This window comes from Canis lupus, chromosome 15, assembly GCF_011100685.1.
Source record: "Canis lupus familiaris isolate Mischka breed German Shepherd chromosome 15, alternate assembly UU_Cfam_GSD_1.0, whole genome shotgun sequence".
In the NCBI taxonomy this organism is placed as follows: Eukaryota; Metazoa; Chordata; class Mammalia; order Carnivora; family Canidae; genus Canis; species Canis lupus.
In genome coordinates this window covers 50,894,424-50,900,695 of record NC_049236.1, presented here as the reverse complement: position 1 = coordinate 50,900,695, position 6,272 = coordinate 50,894,424, and positions in this window count along the sequence as shown.

Here is a 6,272-nt window from a genome sequence, read left to right as displayed (position 1 = left end):
CAAATTAAATAGAAAAATCAATAAAAGAAAAAGCATTGAGAGCACTAATCTGCATTTATCATTCTGAAGTGGATTTTGGAACAGATACTATGGATTTAATAATGTTGTATATCCTGCTTAAAAACTACTTGAAGACTTAGGGGAAAAAAAAGTTATCAAGATAAGATTTGATCAAAAACGAAACAGCAGTGGAAGGAAATTGAGTTTCTTTTAACATGCGTGGGAAGCCCCGATGAGTAAGAGGGGCAGTCAGATGGGGAAGACTTGCCGGTTCTCCTCTGCCCAGCTATGCGGGGGCAGAGATGTGGAAGGGCAAGAGGCAAGGGAGGTGGGAGGCTTCTGGGAGGGCTTCATGGTGGAGGTGTGTCTCGAACTAGGTCCTGAAAGATAAGTTGAATTAGGTGAGGAAAGAAATGTTCCTAGAAGTGGTAAGGGAACTGGGGCTAAGGAGAGGTATACAACCAAGCTTTACCCTTGGTCCCAGGCTTCCTGGCAAATAAGGCAAAAAGGGGAAATATAATGTACTCCTTATCTTTTACTATTTGAGAGAACAGTACGAGAAATAGTAAGGGAAATAGTAAGAATAGTAAGGGAAATACCTTTCTAGGGGCTAAAAATGAAACTCCAGACCAGTGATTCTCAAGTATTAGCACGTATAAAAATCCCCTGGAACATCATGAAACATGCAGATTTCTGGACCCCAGCTCCAGAGATTTTGACTCAGTAGTTCTGGGGTTGGGTTCAGAACTCTGAGATAAACAAGCTCACCCAAATTATTCCAACGTAGGTTCCTCTTTCCACCCACTTAAAAAAACACCACTGTAAAGGCATTTTTAAAAAAAATCCACTTTGCATTCATTTGTTCATTCAAAAAAATATATATTAAGTGCTATCCTCAGTGCTGGGGATACAGCAGCAGAGAACAAGACAGAGTGGCCCTCTGCCCTCAGGGAGACTGGGGGGCAGAGGAGGGCCACAGGGTCTCTCGGCCAGCCAGCCTCTTCCCCTCACGCTCACCACAGGCCCCTCCAGCCAGACACTTGCACCTTATCCCATGTGCTAATTGCAACTTCTGCCCCGACCACAATCTTTCTCACTTTCAGTTTTGGTGATGAGGCCGTCCACCAGGGCCCTGGAGACTCTGTCATGGAGGAGGTGCTCATGGAAGCCCCCTGGATCCTCCAAATGCTGCAGCAGCTTCTTTGAGTGATCAGTTGAAGAGCGTGGCCCCGGAGTTGGCGGTGATGCAGAGGCAGAGACCACTGAGGGTCCGAACAAGTGCAGAGGGGCCCGTCAGGACGGGCCTAGATGCATGGCTGCAGCTTCAGAGACGGTGTGCCGTAGACTGAACATTTGTGTCCCATTCCCCAGTTCAGATGTTAGGGCCCTAACCCTCAGTATGAAGGTATTTGGAGATGGGGACCTTGGAAGGTGTTAGGGTTTGATGGGCTTTTTAGGGCAAGGCCCTCGCAGTGAAAATCATGCTCTTCTAAGATGAGACACCAAAGAGCTTGCTCTGTTCAGGCCCGGTGAGGACACAGCGGGAAGGCAGTGATCCATAAACCAGGAAGCTGCTCTCCTGAGAACATGAGCACGTGGACTTCCTGATCTTAGAATTCTAGTTACCAGAACTGTAAGAAAATACAGTCGACGGTTTGACAACATGGGTTTGAATTGAGGAGTCCACATAGACGTAGATTTTCTTTGATACAGTACAGTACAATGTATTCTCTCTTCCTTAGGATTTTTTTCTTGATTGATTTAAAAAAATTTTTATTTAAATTCAATTTAGTTAACATAAAATGTATTATTAGTTTCAGGGGTAGAATTTAGTGATTCTTCAGTTGCACACAACACCCAGTGCTCATTCCAGCAAGTACCCTCCTTAATGCCCACACCCAGTTGCCCCATCCCCCCAACCCCACCCCTCCAGCAACCCTGTTTGTTTCCTATAGTTAAGAGTTTCTATGGTTTGCCTTCCTCCCTGTTTTTATCTTATTTTCTTTTTCCTTCCCTTCCCCTATGTTCCTGTTTTGTTTCTTAGATTCTACATATGTGTGAAACCATATGATGACTGTCTTTCTCTGACTGACTTATTTTGCTTAGCATAACACCCTCTAGTTCCATCCATGTTGTTGCAAATGGCAAGATTTCATTTTTTTTGTGGCTGAGTAATATTCCATTATCTATCTATCTATCTATCTATCTATCTATCTATCTATCTATCTATCTATCTCACATATTTTATCCATTCATCTGTTGACGGATATTTGGGCTTCTTAATAGTTTGGCTATTGGGGACATTGCTGCTATAAACTTTGGGGTGCATGTGCCTCTTGGAATCACTATGTTTGTATCCTTTGGATAAATACCTAGAAGTGCCATTGCTGGGCCATAGGGTAGTTTTTTGAGAAACTTTTGAGGAACCTCCATGCTGTTTCCCAGAGTGGCTGTACCAGCTTGCATTCTTGCCACCAGTTTAAGGGGGTTCCCCTTTCTCCACATCCTTGCCAACATCCATTATTTCCTGACTTGTTAATTTTAGCCATTCTGACTGATGTGAGGTGATATCTCAATATGGTTTCGAACTGTATCTCCCTGATGCCAAATGATGTTGAGCATTTTTTCATGTGTCAGCCATTTATATGTCTCCTTTGGAGAAATGCCTGTTGATGTCTTCTGCCCATTTCTTGACTGGATTTTTTGTTTTCTGGCTATTGGCTTTGGTTAAGTTCTTTTATCTGATATGTCATTTGAAAATATCTACTCCCATTCTGTAGGTTGCCTTTTAGTTTTATTGACTGTTTCTTTCCTGTGCAGAAGCTTTTTATCCAGATGAAGTCTCAATAATTCATTTTTACCTTTGTTTCCCTTGCCTTTGGAGATGTGTCTAGGAAGAAGTTGCTGCCTGTTTTCTCCTCTAGGATTTTGATGGATTCCTGTTTCACATTTAGGTCTTTCATCCATTTTGAGTTTATTTTTGCGTATGGTGTAAGGAAGCGGTTCCGTTTTATTCTGCATGTGGCTGTCCAATTTTCCTAACACAATTTGTTGAAGAGACTGTCTTTTTTCCAGTGGATAGTCTTTTCTGCTTCGTCGAAGATTAGTTGACCATAGAGTTGAGGGTCCATTTCTGGGTTCTCTATTCTGTTCCATTGATCTCTGTGTCTGTTCTTGTGCCAGGACCACACTGTCTTGATGAGCACAGCTTTGTAATATAGTGTGAAGTCTGGAATTATGATGCCTCCCGCTTTGGTTTTCTTTTTCAGTATTACTTTGGCTATTCAGGGTCTTTTCTGGTTTCATACTTCCTCATGATTTTCTTAATAATATTTTTCTTTTCTCCAGCTTACTTTAATGTAAGAATATGGTATATAGTATACATACAAAATTTATCTTAATGGATTATTTGTGTTATCCATAAGGCAGGCTATTAGTAGTCACTTTTGGGGGGAGCCAAAAATTATATATGGATTTTTGATTGGGGGGTCGATGCCCCTAAGCCCTGCATTGCACAAAGGTCAACTGTAAAAGTCTGTTGTTTCAGCCACACAATCTAAGGCATTTTGTATGGCAGCCCGAGCTAACCAAGACACAGCAGGATTCCTGTTAGTCCCTCACCTGGTTGTAGTCTCTCTGCACATTCTGGGGTTCAGTTTAATCCTTTTGTCCCAGCCTTGCCATGCCCACTTATCTATATGGGCACTCGCACTCCTTTCAGAGCTTGGGACCTTAACCCGCTCCCTACACCCTCTCAATTAGCTTCAGAATGATTTACAGACTGCCCCCCCCCCCCTGCTCTTGCTACTACCATGTCTGCGGGTTGGCCTTCTTATTAAGCAAGCACTGCAGACCATCAGCTACCACCACCTAGCATGTGGACAAAGAAAGAAGCCCCAGAAAGTATGTGCATGTGTCTCAGTGTGGGTGGAGTTTTTGTGTGAGCATGCATGTGGGTGTGTGTTGAGAGACGATATATAAACAAAGGCCAGACCATATAGGTAATAATAAAACTGTAACCCATGGTCTGTAGCAGACAACTCAGGAACTACGAGCCCTATTTCTCATAACTGGTCCAGGAAGCCAAATAATCCCTGTGACAATGGCCCCTACTTTTATTCCTTTTTTTACAAATTGAGAGAAGCCAAATACACACCCTCAACCAGTCACTAGAAGCAATAATTAGAACTTGCTTCTAGTTCCTCATGCCAACAGCCTCCTATCAGAGCATACTTGAAACCTTCTCTTTTTTTCCACTATAAAGTTTTTCGCACTCCTCTGCTTGCCTTTGGGTCTCTGCCAAAATGCAAGTGATGGTGGCTGACTCCTTTGCTATAGAAAGCTTGGAACCGACAGTCTTTGCTTGTTCTCATTTGGATGATCTTCATGTATTTCCACAGTGTGCAGGAGTGACGAAGCATGTGTACCGGAGTATGTGCATGTGTGAGGGAGCTGTGTGTGTGTGTGTGTGTGTGTGTGTGTGTGTCTTGCATGTGTTGGGAATGAAAGGTTGTGGGGTAAGGGAAAGCCTGCACTCACTGTGAGATCTCATCACTTTTGGGTTGGTTCCCCTGATATCTCTCTTTCTTTAGGGCTGATACGAAGGAGGGTTGGGCAGGGAGGAAGCAGGAGGGGAGGGAGGAGGATTTGGATGAGAGTCACTTCTGTGATACAGATAGCTGATTATAAATGCCAGACTTTTGTGTGAAGTAACAGAGTCCCTGGAACCTGTAACCAGAGCGTCTCCCAGCCACCATACTTCATTACCTCCCTTTTTCCTTTCATTGTTGAAAGCCAATGGCAGGCACCAGGACCAGGTTACACCTCCCCACCCCCCTGGCCTTTGTGCCTGCCTTTCCCTCCAGAGCCTCCCCTCCCTCCCCGGTGTCTCACGGTCTGTGACTGGCCGGTACAGGTGTATCAGGATTTAATCCGAGGCCAGGCAGCCACTTGCCAAAATTAACGGTTGGTAAAAGGAGAACAAACAGAGGTAAACAGCCCTTACCTAGGACAGAGTCTCCCTGTGATTTTTCACTGCAGCAAAGAGACCAGTGAGGTGCTACACTTTTCTGATTAGGGACGGTAATTTTCACCCCCTTAAGATAAATTTCATCACACTAAGGGTCTTAGGGAACGCAGGACTCAAAAGAAAATTGCGTGGTCGTGCAGGATTTCTCCAAGACCTCCGTTTAGGATGCACACCGTGCTAGCTGCTGTGGTGCTGTGCTGCTCGGGCCAAGGCGTGCACACCCGGGGAACCTGGGAGCCGTGGGGCTCCGCGGAGGCCTGCAGAAGAGTGTGCGGTGGGCCACAGGTACCAGGTCCCCGACTCTGCAAAGCCCCCCCCAGCTAGAGTTTTAAGATTGAAGAAACTGAGGCTAGTACCCCGCCCTCGCGAAACGGGCCCCTGGAGCCTGGCATCAGCCATAGTCCTATCGGGGTGTGAGTGGCAGCATGACAGCACCCCAGGCTGGGCCTGGTCTCCCACATGTGGGGGTCCCAGCTGGGGTGCCCGCTAGGCGGGGAGGCCGGGGTCCCACCAGGCCATCCCCCCGCTTCTCCTCGGGGACAGTTCTTTCCCTGTTGTTTTCAAATCCAGCAGCCAGTTTTGAGCTCGTCTAGTTTCTTCAGCTGTTTGCTCTGTATTGTCACCTAAGCTGCAAAGCGTGTTTTATCAGTTGACTTAAGCCGGTTTAAAACATTAAAATGGATATTGCAGATCCATTATCAAACTGAACATTTCATGAATCACCAACCCATTTCTTGTGCATAAGAACAGAGATAAACAATGACTAATGGGGGCGCCTGGATGGCTCAGTGGTTGAGCGTCTGTCTTTGGCTCAGGTTGTGATCCCAGGGTCCTGGGATTGAGTCCCGCATGGGGCTCCCTGCTCAGTGGGGAGCCTGTTTCTCCCTCTGCCTATGTCTCTGCCTCTCTCTGTGTGTCTCTCATGAATGAATAAATAAAATCTTTAAAAAAAAAGCAAAATTCAAAACATAAGAGACACCTAACGCTGGGAAACAAACAAGGGGTAGTGGAAAGGGAGGTGGGCGGGGGGTTGGGGTGACTGGGTGATGGGCACTGAGGGGGGCACTTGACGGGATGAGCACTGGGTGTTATGCTATATGTTGGCAAATTGAACTCCAATAAAAAAAATTTAAAAAAAAGCAAAAAACAAAACAGTGACTAATGTCACTGAAAAGCAACAATGCACTAACTTCAAAACTGATGGCCGTGTCAGGGCTGAGGAATTCCAGTTGCCTCCAGTGTT